The sequence below is a fragment of the Cotesia glomerata genome, linkage group LG8 (assembly GCF_020080835.1).
Source record: "Cotesia glomerata isolate CgM1 linkage group LG8, MPM_Cglom_v2.3, whole genome shotgun sequence".
NCBI lineage: Eukaryota > Metazoa > Arthropoda > Insecta > Hymenoptera > Braconidae > Cotesia > Cotesia glomerata.
In genome coordinates, this window is record NC_058165.1 from 7,602,142 (window position 1) to 7,616,790 (window position 14,649).

At 35.6% G+C, this 14,649-nt stretch overlaps 1 long non-coding RNA gene across 1 annotated transcript; it reads left to right on the forward strand.

The window, feature by feature from the left end:
- The first annotated feature begins 10,896 nt into the window (after nucleotides 1–10,896).
- Nucleotides 10,897–11,925, forward strand: LOC123270712. The gene is made up of 3 exons (XR_006510671.1): nucleotides 10,897–11,153; nucleotides 11,490–11,565; nucleotides 11,792–11,925. It is a non-coding gene; the product is annotated as an uncharacterized LOC123270712 (long non-coding RNA).
- Nucleotides 11,926–14,649: the final 2,724 nt, after the last annotated feature.

A 14,649-nucleotide genomic window follows, 5' to 3' on the forward strand; every position in this document is an offset into this window, starting at 1 on the left:
TCTTTCCTCTGCTAGAACTCTAAGAGGTAGGGTTCCAGCAATGACGCACACTGCTTCTTCTGATATAGTGCGGAAGGCACTAGCTACTCGTAGGGCACTCAGTCGGTATATTGGTCCAGCTTTTCTCCATGATTCTTGGGTTTCCAGTGCATCAGCCCAAATGGATATTCCGTAAGTGAGCACTGATGTGACTACTGATGACAATAGTAGCCTCCTGCTCTGCATTGGGCCTCCGATGTTAGGCATCAGCCGTGCGAGACTAGCCCTCACTACTGACGCTTTGGCACTGACATGTTCCACCTGCTGTTTGAAGTTGAGTCGTGCATCCAGCATCACTCCCAGATAACGGATAAATGGTTGTGATGTGATTTCTTGTTCTCCGACTCTCAACTTGATGGTTTCTACCGTTTTTCTGCTGGTGATGAGCACTGCCTCGGTTTTATGCTTGGCTAGTTGCAAGTTCATCATGTCCATCCACAAATTGACTCGTCTGAATGTAATATCAAATGCCATTTCTATCTCTTCGAGGTGCTTTGCGACAATCACGACAGCTACGTCATCCGCATATGCTACAAGTTTGACTCCCGTAGGCAATGCTATTCTCAGGAGGCCATCATACATGATGTTCCATAGCAGAGGACCTAAGACTGATCCCTGTGGCACTCCTCCGGAGATTTCGTACACTTCCGTACCATTCGTCGTGTCATATTTCAGGAGCCTGTTCGTGAAGTAGCTCGCTACTATTCTGCGAAGGTATCCTGGTATGTTTTTTTCTTCTAGAGCCCGCATAACGCAGTCCCAGTTAGTGGAATTGAAGGCATTCTTGATGTCCAAAGCAGCCACCAAGCAGTATTTCTTCTTTCCAACCTTCCATCTCGTTCCGGCGATTGCATCCTTGGCTATATCAACAACCAATTTGATAGCATCCAGAGTTGACCGTCCTTTTCGGAAACCAAACTGGTTCTCTGCTCGGAGTGGATCGACTAAAGCCTCTATTCTCTGATGAATTATGCGCTCGAGTATCTTGCCGGCCGTGTCTAACATGCTGAGTGGTCGGTAAGATGACGGTTCTTCCGGCGGCTTTTTCCCCTTCGGAAGTAACACTAGCCGTTGCTGTTTCCACTTCTGGGGAAAAGTCCCTTCCTTCAGGCATGTATCGTAAACGTCCAGGAATAATGTTGGTACTGCCCTAAGGATTGATTTCAGGGCAATATTAGGAATTCCGTCCAATCCCAGCGCCTTATTATTCCCTACTCGATTTCCTGCCTCTATCAACTCGTCCAACGTGATAGTTGGGATGTCTTCAGAATTGAGCTGCTCTAACTTGTAGGTGAATACCAGCTGTTGGGGAAACAACGTAGTAACAATCTTCTCTAGGAGTTGTGGACACGTAGGTGATGGCATTGGTTGGCATTTCAAGTGGGTCATAACCACCTTATACGGTCTGCCCCATGGATCTTTCTCAACTTCTGCGACCAGTTCCTTCCAGCAACGTCTTTTGCTTTCTTTGATGGCTCTGTTCCGTTCTCGACGGGCCTTTTTATACTCTGCCAACAGCTCTGCGGAGTTAGATCGTCTGTAGCCACGCTGAGACTTTCTTCTTTTTTTAAGACACTTTGAGCGTAGAATGCTAATGTGATCGTTCCACCAGTGCATTGAAGGTCTTGAATTTATGCGACGTTTCCGAGACATACTAGCGTCGCAAGCCTGGGTGACTCTTCTCATTAGGTCCTTGGTCTTCTCTTCAGCAGTTTCTACGATGATCGGATTGCAGTCTAAGGCTACTACTAAAGCAGTGGGGTCGAGAGACTTAACTTTCCACCCAACCGCGCTAGCGCTCCTGTTGTCTCTTGTTAGTTTCTGGCCAGTTGATATTTCCCATAGTATCGCACTATGGTCGCTGGCTGTATAGATGTTCAATACTTTCCAAGAAAAACCTCTTCGAGCTAAGCAACTGCTGACAAATGTAAGGTCGACAGTTGAGTTTGCCTCTCCTTTAGTATACGTTGGCGTGTCACCGGTATTAAGAAGGATCACGTCCAGAGTGGCCATTGCCTCAAGAAGTGCTTTTCCACGTGTATTAGTGAACTTGCTGCCCCAGTCTGTTGCCCAGGAATTGAAGTCACCAGCTATTGCCACGGGAAAGTGTTTTCTTGCGTCCTCAGTTAGCCGTTCAAGGAAGTCTTCAAAATGGTCATTAGAGAGACTAGGTGGTGCATAGCAACTGTAGAAGCGGATGCCATCTACCCATGCTGCTACGAAGCCAGCTTCTTTATTGTTGACTGTTCTCTGAAAAGGACATTTACCGCAGAACCAGATGACGGCTTTGTTAGTGCTGTCAGATTCCCAGGGTTGGTTACTCAGATGTCTATAAGGCTCACTTATAAGTGCTACATCTGCCTCTAATTCGCGCACAGTTTGCATGAGCAGGTCATGCGCAGCCTCACAATGATTGAGGTTGAGCTGCACTATCTTCATGTTCTTGGCTTCGTTATCTTCTGGAGCGCTTCTTGGAAGATGGGGCATCTGTTCGTGCCTGCATGGTGAGCCGCCTTTTCTACGCCGTGCCGTTCAAAGCACAGTGCACATTTAGCTGGATTTTTACAATCAGCAATTTTGTGTCCTTCTTTTCCGCACCTTATGCAGAGTTTAGACCGGTCGACTTCGCTTTTGCACTGCGATCCGAAGTGCCCAAAGTGCCAGCATTTGAAGCATTGTATGGGTCTCTTCGTTGCTCTCATTCGGCAATTAGACCAGCCTATCCTTATTTTGCAGTTTCCCTCCAGTAACTTTTGTGCTGCAGCTGCTGGTAGTGACACTGTGGCTGTCTGTGTACCCCTAAAGGCTTTACGGATCTTGATTGCCTCTAGTGGGATTTCACAACTTTCTCCAGCTTCCCTCTTTAGAGCGGTCTGAATATGCTCTTTCGTCGTGTCGTCATCGACATCTCGGATCTCGATGGTCTCCTGTGGCCCCTTGCAAATCACCTTGGCCTCCTCCTTAAGGATGTCCGCGATCGTCTTTGCAGACCTTGGCCTTTGTCAGTGCTCTTCCTCGAAATCGTGATCAACAAGTCCCCACTTCTGGTCTTGTTGATCTTATCCACAGTTGAACGAACCTGCTCATCTGGGACGTCCTGCTTTATACGACGCAGAATCTCGGCATACTTTGTTTTCTCGGCCGGGCGGATGATCAGTGCGTCGGGTCTGATCCATTTGCGTGGTTTTCTGCTTAGGCTCTGGCCTGGGCTCCTTCGGCGGCTGTTTTGAGAGTTGCTCTCTAGCTAGCCTTCTCTTCTCCTTCTTAGACTGTACTTTTTCCCAGTCAGTCGTCTTCTTGGGTTCGTCGCCCTGCCCTGCCAGTCGTTGGAGAGGGCTTTTTTTCAAGTCCTTCTTCTTTGTGACTTTGTCGGTTGACTCTGGCGAATCTCGGTCCTTTCTCTTTCCAGACCTTGTGTCAGTTTCACCCTTGTCCTCAGCAGCAGATTCACCGTCACCGTCGGCTCCAGTGTCCATTGCTTCTTCCGTCTCATTTTCAGTTTCCATGCGGCGTCGTGATGACTGCCATTCCTCGTCCAGTTTCTTGAATCTTCCAAGAGCATTGACCACACCGGTTGTCTTGGTCTTTATCTCCTTGTGGATATTGACCTTAGTTTGGACAAACTCTTGCAGCTCAATGGTTAGCTTCTCAAGGCGCTCCAACGCTTGCGTTCTCTTCATGTCAGCGCTTGCTTCAATCGCTGCTTGTTGAGCATGAAGCCTGTTTCTATTCATGTTTGTTTCCTGTAACTTACTCATTCTTTTTTGATTTACCAGCGCATCGTACGGAGTGGAGCGGGTTGCCATAACTAGGAACGGGTGTACCCTCGGAGATAGTACTCCTACCCCAGTTCCCTGAGGCCTAGCCGACACTTAGCCAGTCCCGGAATACACGGACGGACTAGACTCGCTCGGAGCGGTGAAGATTCCGATCTCTTACACTCACTGCGTACTTCCTGATCAAGGCCCGAAGTGGCTGGCTCCTGATCCACTGCTGCAACTTACACCTCGGTAGAGCAAGCTCACATCAGCCGTGGCCTGCATCGTCGGAAACTACGATACAGGTTCCGTCACTCCCAGTGGGTCACAGCAGAGAACGATCGTCTTGTTAGGTCAGTTAGTGCGACCAACCCATTAAAGGGGAGTTTTGTCCACGGGAGCGTATTTTGTTTGGTTATTTTGCTTGGCTCCTACCCGCTGTACCTCATCAACTAAGAGATTAAGTGTCATCCAAGGACAGCGAGCGTTCTCCCATCCGCTCGGGGAGACGCGCCCGGTAGCAGTATCTCTTCTGCCCCGAGTGTGTGTGTGTGTGTGTGTGTGTGTGTGTGTGTGTGTGTGTGTGTGTGTGTGTGTGTGTGTGGGTAAACCTCTCATAACTTTTAAATGGCTTGACCGATCAAATCCAAAAACTAATCAGCTCTTAACATCAAAAAACCACATCGATTGCCACCAGGCCAGTCAAAATCGGTTAATTCGTTCGTGAGTTTTCGTTGGCGAAAGAAATCGAAAAAAAGTGTTTTTTTCTAATTACACCGAAATTTTTTGTCTGATCTATTTGTGTTTGAAAATATATTATAGAATTTGAAAAACTGCGTCGAATGCCGCCAACCGCGTGAAAATCGGTACATTCATTCAAAAGTTATTGCGGTTTGAAAATTCAAAAAATAGTAGTTTATTAAACTTGTATCAAACTTTTGAGCTCGGAGAGTTCAAAACTACACGAAAGTTATATTTTTGAGCTCGAAGAGCTCAAAAACGTAATAAGTGAAATTTTGAGCGCTCAATTACGAAAGTAGCGGAAAGTTGCAGGGATGACCTTCAGGGTCAATCGTTTTCCTAATTTTTTTAAACTTATAAAACTGCTCCGAATGCCACCAATTAAGTCAAAATTGAATGACACGTTCGAAAGTTATAGCTATTTAAAAATTTCTAAATTATCGTTTTTTTTTTATATAATTTTCAAATTCTTCGATGTTTCGACTTAAGACTTCACAAAAAATTTTTGTACTTGAAAAATTTCGTCAAATGACGCCAAGTTAATTAAATTCGAACAAAGCGTTCAGAGATTTGCAGTGTTAAGTTATAGCGATTTAAAAATTTCTAAATAATTGTTTTTTTAATAAAATTTTTGAATTTTTGAGCTTGGAGAGCTCAAAAATCAATCTATAGGAAGATTTTCGAGTATTTCGAGCTTGAAAAAAGCAGCAAGTTCCAGGGATGGCCTGCCGGTCTACCGTTCTTCAGATTTTTTATTTTATTATTATTTTATAATTAAGTGAGCATTATGAGTCGTGCACTTTTGGATTTTCCAAACTTTTAACTTCCCGCTAAGAAAATCTTCGGATTTTCAAAAATCGGGAAGTTATTCCCGACCAGAAATTTAAGTTCGGTGGTGGTTCGTTCCGAATTAGGCATGCCGCGTTCCAAGTTCGCGCCGAACTAGGAAGCCAAAGTTGGCTCACGTCCCGGAAGTAACGCAGTCGCGAGTTTGGGCTTAACTTGGCTTCCGACTTGGGCGGTGGTTTGGAAACCACATTTGCTAGTGACTATCTGAGCCTTATTCGGTCCGAATTTGGCTACCTAACTAGGCAGCAATTCAGAAACCAAATTCGCACGGAAGGATTCAAATTGAATCCTTTCTTCGTTTTTAGCTATTTTTATTATAAAGCCAAAGTTAATAATAATAAATGCTTATTTTTTTAAATTTACTTTTAAAATTTTAAATATAAGTACCGACTTTAGGACGAAATTTTTTAAATTTTGAATAAAAAAAATTTTTTTTTATATTTTCGGTAATTTTTTTTCGCTTTTTAGGGTTTTTCTTACTATGAAGAAGTTTTTTTTTTGATTGGTAGATTTTATGGGTCAAGGGGGAAGGAGATGATGGAGATAGATACATTAGTCACACACAACACTTAAATTTACCTCACACTCGCCTTAAGAATAATTATTAATTATTAAAAATTTAACATGTCGAACGCGGGACTCGAACACTATACCCGACGCACAAGAGCCTTATACCATACCGCGACGCTACTCCGATGATGAGCGACCTGTGGCAGCAACATGATTTTCATGTAGCCTTAATAGCATAAAATTAAGCTGCAAAAACTGAATATTCATGCTTCAGAAAAATTATTTATTATCAAGCAAATAGATTTTTTCGGATTTATAATATTGTAGATGAAAATTAGAGTAAATTATCAAATTAAATCATTTGTAATGATATTTTTGCTTAGGGGGTTACGGGTAGTCAGGATTTTCAAAAAATCGATTTTTTTTGCATTTTCTTTGAGTGTAATATCTTAAGAATATTGTCTGAAAGTTTGAAGTGAATCCAACAAATACTTTTCAAGTTATTCGACAAATAACAAAGGACGCTCAGGCACTCCAGAACGCTCGAGAGCAGGAAGTGTAAAACTTTAAATGCGTTTTTCTCAAAACTATGTTTTTTAAACTGGTGACCACTGTAACTCGAAAACCGCCCAGTAGATTTCGATGAAACTCATACAGTTTTCGGAAAACATAAAAATCTCGTGTCTGATCAAAGGATTTTTTTTTCTTAAAAAATTTTGATTTTTTATAAACAATTAACGGTTGGTTTTTTCCCTAAAATTTAGAGAAAAATTTCTTGAGGCCGCCATTTTGTTAATGTTAAACAAAAAAGCATCGATCTGGCACTAAATTATCTATTAATGAAACTATTTTTTCTTGTCCGATTGATTTTATATGAATCTTCTAGGATTTGTGATGGTCACCGCAAGGACCTTTTTTTGAATTGGGTCAACACAAACAGTCATAACTTTTGAAATAATTAATTTTTTTTTTTCAAATTTTCATGAAGTCAAGTCAAAACATTGAGTAATGATACCATACTATTACTTTTTGAAAAAATAAAATGATTTGCTAACAAAAAAAAATTATTGAAAATTCTCATTTTTTCATGTTTGACTACCCCTAACCCCTTAAATAAATTATGTTATTTTTTTGATAATTTTTTTTTAGTCAAAAACATTAATGAGTACGTACGTAAAATTTTTTTTAATAGAAAAAAATAAAATTTTTTCAAAAAAAGCTCCGTGAGAAAATTTATTCAAATGAGGAGTTGAGTTTCAAAAGGGTATCTTTTTATTTTTGTTTAATCGAGACAATGTGTGTGTGTATGTAGGTATGTATGTATGGATGTAACCCTTTTATAACTTTTGAACGGCTTGACCAATTCCATCGCGGTTGAAGTCATTCGAAAGGGCTTGACTAAACTTAGATTTTGAATACACTTTGAATCGATTCAAACGGGTGAATTTTGAGAAAACTCAAAAAAACAACAAAAAAATTTTTTTTTAATGTGGTTTTTTTGGAATAACTTTTAAACGGCTCTACCGATCAATTCCAAAATCTAATCAGCTCTTAAGATCAAAAAACCACGTCAATCACCGCAAGCCCGGTCAAAATCGGTTGATTCGTTCATGAGTTATCGTTGTCGAAAGAAAACCGAAAAAAGTGTTTTTTCGGGATTACTTCGAAATTTCTGGATCGATCGATTAAAACTTGAACATTCTTCATGGTGCTTTAGAAACTGCGTCGGATGCCCTCAACCGCTTGAAAATCGGTTCATTCATTCAAAAGTTATTGCCGTTTGAAAATTCAAAAAATTGTGTTTTATTAAACTACTATTAGAGTTTTAAGCTCGAAGAGCTCAAAATGACACAAAAATCATATTTTTGAGCTCGAAAAGCTCAAAAACGTAATGTGTAATTTTAAGCGCTTAAGTACAAAATGAGCGGGAAGTTGCAGGGATAGTCTTCAGGGTCAATCGTCGTCCGAATTTTTTTTTAAATAAGATTACTCTGAAATCACATAGAATCTAATTTTACTGAATATAAAAAATTAATAAAGTTATTTAGATTTCAAAAACCTTCCTCATCCTTCGGACTATGTTCAGCCTGATTATGGTCATTACCGAGACGACAGTTATTCTAAAGTATATGATCCCGCAGGTCTCTCTTCTAATGAGTAAGTAATAATTTAAAAAAAATTGTTATTTTTCAAGAGAAATTTTATTTATTTTAAAATTTGACATTCGTGATCAATATTATTATGTATTGTATTTTTTTATGTATTAAAATGTATTTTTAACTTCCCGCTAGGGGCCATTCATTAATTACGTAAGGACAATTTTGGTGACTTTTGACCCCCCACCCCTACCCCCATGTAAGTATACGTAAGATTTCTTGAACCCCCCCCCCTCTCCTTTCTTACGTAAAATTCTATTTTGATATTCTAAAGAATAAACTGTTATGTTAGGAAACGATTAGTTTCACTAAGACAAACAGGTCAACGTGGATCCATCATTTTCATTTTTTAACAAGTAATAATGTTTTCTCACCTCCGGGCGGAAAGCGTCAACTTTCGTCCCGTTGCGCTAAACGAAAATGCCGTTTTCCGCCTCTGTCGAGGAGAAAAATAGTATACACACCACGGGCAGTAAATAAGAAAGTCTCAGATCACATATTTATTGACCTCGGCTTCGCCTCGGACAACAATTACACATGATCTGAGACATTTCTTATTTTACTGCCCTAGATGTGTAATCCGAACAAAAACAGCTTCACTGTAAAAAATCGCGCCAAGTCTACGTTCATAAGACTTATAAGAAAAAAAAATTTTTTTTTCTTTACAAAAAAAAATAAAATCAAAATATTAAAAAATCCAAGTAACCGACATGATTGTATATAATTTTCGTAAATTAAAAAACATTTTGTTGTAAATTCAAAAATTAAAGAAATAATTTTGGAACGTATTTAGTGTGCGTGGTTGGAAAATATTTTACTTTTTATAAAATTCGTAAAATCTATCTACTAAGACTGAAAAAAAATTTGACATACACAATGACGCACACCAAGTACGTTCCAAAATTATTTCTTTAATTTTTAAATTTATAACAAAATGTTTTTTAATTTCCGAAATTTATATACAATCATATCGGTTACTTGGATTTTTTAATATTTTGATTTTATTTTTTTTTTGTAAAGAAAAAAAAATTTTTTTTTCTTATAAGTCTTATGAACGTAGACTTGGCGCGATTTTTTACAGTGAAGCTGTTTTTGTTCGGATTTTAGTATTTTTTGTAATTATAATAAAAATTGACAATTGGTATCAATTTAAATCTCGCGTTGGATGCATTTTTTATAACAAACTATCCTCTTGAAGCTACGTTTTATGTAGAAATAATTCTAGCGCACCCTGGCGGGTATAGGTGCAAGCTGTGAAATATCTTTTTCTAACTGTAATTTCCTATCTATAGAAGGATTACCATGGATTCTCGAATTATTTAGTCTGTGGCATGTCACTTTCTTCATAAGAAAAAAGTCAGGATCTAAAAATCTGGGTCGCTATAGTTTGTGCCAGTGAATTTAACTAATTTTAAATAGAATTTATTATTTTCAAAGACCATTATTAATTAATATTGATAATATAACATACAACGTATAGGATGTATAGGAACGTATACGATGGGGCTCAGAGCCATCTGAGATTTACTTGTCTCAGATGGTTGCCAGTACCACGCGCATGCTCGTCAGTCCCATCTTACATAGAAGTAGCGTCCATTTGGAATTTAACTAGAATCTATCTGCAGATAGTACCTATTTTTACATTATCATTTTCAAGTGCATTTTGCAATCAAATATATATGAATAATATGAATGAATAATAAGTATATTATAATGAATAATACAGATTATAATTTTATTCCAAATCAAAAAACTAATCCTTAATAAGTTTAAAAAAAAAATTTTTATTTAAAATTAAAAAATTAAAATTAAAATTAAAAAATTAAAAAAAAAAATTTAATTTCAGTGGTACTATTTTTTAAAATAAGATGTTGATGAATACCAATCTTCATCTTATTTTAAAAAATAGTACCACACTAGAATAAAAAATGTTTTTTTTAATTTTTTAAGTTTAATTTTAATTTTTTTATTTTAAATTAAAATTTTTTTTTAATTTATTTTTTTTTTTTAAACTTATTAAGAATTAGTTTTTTGATTTGGAATGAAATTATAATCTGTATTATTCATTATAATATACTTATTATTCATTCATATTATTCATATATATTTGATTGCAAAATGCACTTGAAAATGATAATGTAAAAATAGGTACTATCTGCAGATAGATTCTAGTTAAATTCCAAATGGACGCCACTTCTATGTAAGATGGGACTGACGAGCATGCGCGTGGTACTGACAACCATCTGAGACAAATAAATCTCAGATGGCTCTGAGTCCCATCTCGGATTGAACTGAAATAAACGAAAACTGTACCAACTACAATCTCCATAGAAGTAGTAACCATTTGTAAATAATTTTCACTATAGATGGAACTAGGTTCCGTCCAACACGGAAACCAGTTAAATATCGTTTTTTCCGCGTGTGTGTGTGTGTGTGTGTTATTTTTAAATTGACCAGTAGATTTCGAGAAATTGCAAAAAAAATAAAAAAAAAAGGGAGAAAAAAAGTTTTTTTTTTTTTTTTCATTTTTTCAAAATATCTCCGAATTGGCTGAACCGTTCGACTTCAAAAGCTAATCAGCTCTTAACCTTGAAAACCCGCATCGATCGTCACCAAGTGAGTCAGAATCGGTCGATGCGTTCGTGAGATATCGTTGTCGAAAAAAATCGACAAATGTGTTTTTTTGTAATAACTCCGAAATTTTTCACTAGATTAATTTTTTTGTTTCAAATTTTTCATAGAGCTCAAAACTGCATCAAGTGCCGCCAACCGCATGAAAATCGGTTGATTCATCTAAAAGTTATTGTGGTTTGAAAATTCATAAAATAGTGTTTTATGAAATTTCTATCGGACTTTTGAGCTCGAAAAGCTCAAAAGCATAGAAAAGCTATCTCTTTGAGCTCAAAATAATACATGAGTTGTATTTTCGAACTCGAAAAGCCCAAGAACATTATAAGTGAACTTTTAAGCGCCCAGGTATGGAATTAGCGGAAAGTTGCAGGAATGGCCTTCAGGGTCAACCGTTTTCCTAATTATTTTTAAGAAGACGTGAAGATCCATCAGGAGGATATTCATTCCGCGGTTATTATAATCCATCTTTGTAAGTAACATAAAATATTTTATAAATTTGAATGACTTACAAATTGAATATTTTACATGCTCATAAGATAATAGTCGGTAAGATATGAATAATATTTGTTTTGGAAAATTAAAGTACATTAGTTAAAATTTCGAAAAATCAACTAATTTTTCTAAAAATAATTTTTATTGATATACTCCAAAAATGCTGTTTTATAAAATTAACCCTGTACACATTTTATTTTTGATCATAATTATAATAAAATACGTTTGAAAGAATCTTTTAATTTAAACAAAACATATTCTGTATTGTTATTCTTGAAATTTAATTAATCAACTTTAGGTAAATCTTTTACAGCCCATACACTGACTTTGATAAATCGAGAAAAATCGATTGAGAAGTATTCCTACAATTCAAACACTGGAGATATTAAGTAAGTTAAAAAATTAATTAATTTTTTTCATAATTTTCATAATCATTGAAATATACTTTTATAGAAAAATAAATATTAAAATTTTGACAAGAAGTTATTTTATGGTTTTTTATCAAGTTATTTCAACTTTTATTGAAAAACTTACATTCTTCCAAATCTACTAAAGACTGTCTTATAGAATTATTTTTATAATTGTTTGATAAATTTCTCGTTTTTGTTATGTTAGGTTCACAGTGTCCACAAGTCCTTCCAGATAATCGACAAACAAAAAAAAAATAAGAGGCTAACGAAGAAGATCATCGATTTATATTCTGTATTAATTTACTTTTTTTTTCGTTAAATACTCTTTAGACATTAAAAAAAAAAAAATATCAATCACTCCGATTTTTATTTTTTAAACATTACTTTTGTTAATAACATTTGTATTTTTAAGTTTTTGTTTCATTAATAAACATGAAAAACAAATTCAATTTGATTTTTTTATTGAAAATATTTATAGAAGAATGATTGTTAAATGTTACTTTACAAAATAATAATAGTCGTGCTTACTTTAGCATAAGCTAACAGTCGATGACTTGTAAAAACTAAAATATCTTAGTTAAAAAGATACAATATCATTTCTTGAATATTGATTAAAACAGTTTTATTAGCTGCGCATTTGGTCCCTTAAATTAAATTAATTAAAATGATAAACAAAATGAAATCTAATTAATAAACAAAAGGGCGCCACCAGGATTTTTAATCACTGTTCCTGGAACCGGAACCAGAGCTGAGAGCTTATCTTACAGGGAGAGAGAGTGGAGGAAGGTGATCTGAAACAAATAAATTCTTAATTAACAATATAACCGGTATTTATTAATAACAAAATTAATTAACAAATTACGCGCACTCACACTCACACTATAATCACTTAAGGCTAACTTAATGCTATACTCCACTAGTTCTCGGCTCGGTAAAACATCAACAAGTAGAGAACGTAATAGCTTAACTAATTACTAACTCAACGACCCAACACACTAACCAAGACTGTATTAATTGCCCTACTCGGCAAATCATCAACAAGTAGGGGTCGTTATTAATTTTTCCAACTTAACATTAACCAAACTGGTATTAATTACTCTACTCGGAAAATCATCAACAAGTAGAGATCGTTATACATTCATACCCCTTAAGTACCTAGCCAACGATACACTTCGCACAGAGACTGTCGTATGCGAGGGAACGCTGTTAACACTCACACACTCATAACCCACGCGTCTCACACACACACACACTGATTTTTACTTTACTTTTTATTTATTAAAATTTATCATAAAATTTAATTCCAGAAAATTATTACATTAACTTTCAACTTAAAACAATTCAGTCATCAGCCAGCAATTAAATTACAAAATATTTTCGCGACTAATAATTTAGTTCCCAAAATCTAAACTAAAAACCGACGCCTAAATTTATTCCAAATTAATCACGAGTTTAATACTCAACATTAAATAAATTTTTAGGAACATTCGACGTCTAATTTTTTTCCAAATTCAACTCGTAATTTTATTATTAATTATAAAAATAATTCTTGTAAAATTCATCAATTAATTTTAACAAAAATTCCCGGACTTAATATCCACGCTGTTAAATACTTTTATAAATAACTTTAATAAAATAATAAATTTAATTATCAAAATAAATTCAGGAACTTAAGTTCAATATATAAAATAACCACGTGGAATTTACCGATTCAATAGTAATTATTAAATAAACAATTTATCTCAATATAAAATAAATTAACGAAAATTATCCACGGCTAAATCAGTCTTAAATACGCCAAAATCTCAGTAAGTCAATTCTCAATAAATAATATAATGTTAAATAAATATTTCCTTGTAACAAATAATATTAATTAATAATAATTCAATTGTTCTTATTAATAAATTATCACGTGAAATAATCAGTAAAGAATTTGCGCGCTCAAAATGGACGCCGATGTTCGTTAGTGCGTAGTAGACTTTGACCTTGGGTATAAGTTAACTGCGTTGTAAAATTCGACCGAGGCTTGCCTAATCCGTGAGAAGACAAAGGAACCTCGAAGAATTTATTTCTCGGTTTTATTTTATTAAATAAAATAAATGCAACTAAACTAATCCTTCAGATGTTAAAAATTATTAATAATTAATCGAGTAAATTAATAAAATAAATTCTCACGACAATTAACACCGCAAGGTCCTTGATCAGTCCTCGGGTATAAACCCCCTTGAGAGACGCTCAACACCAACTAACGAATCCAAATCAATTACAATTAAATAATTATTGAATTATTATTATTTATATTGGGGATAATTAATAAGAGGAGAAGTAAACCGAGTATAATACCTGCGGTCCACTCCTAGCCCACAGAGTAATTATTGATACCTTGTTGAATATACGACGATCTAACTCACTATTCGAGATTGGAGTCCTAGATGTTATTGGTTTCTGTCGTCTCGTAACTACTCCGGGAATCGGTCCCTCTTGATTTCTGTGGCACACTGTCTGACGGTTACACGACTTCTCCCTGTTGCGATGCACGGCTCACCTATAATAACCCCAAACTACCCCCTCCTACTTTCTCTTTAGGCCCGAAGATCGAGACGCGCCAGTGCTGCATCGAACAGTTATCGATCTCTATTAAATTAAATTAAAAAAAAATAAGCTCATTCTGATGTAACACTCATTGAAACCTTTCATTTAAGTACCTATGCATATGAATTATTTTTTAATTTTATAAATATTACACACATATACATGAAATATATATAAAATTCATGTGGGTACTCAAATGAAAGGTCTCAATGAGCGTAAAATCAGGATGAGTTTATGTCGTTGAAAATATCATCAGTAGACAAAATACAATGTCATTTATTAATTACTGACATTTTTTTAAACATAAGTTCATCCTGATGACGTTAGGACATCCACGTAAAATTATTTTGAAACGTTTTTTTTTTTTTTTCAAAATAGCAACATAAAATGATTTTAGAAAGTATAAGATGGTTTAATTTAAGTGTTTTCTCGGTGTAAATCTAATATTATTGTATAAGTGCAATATGGTTA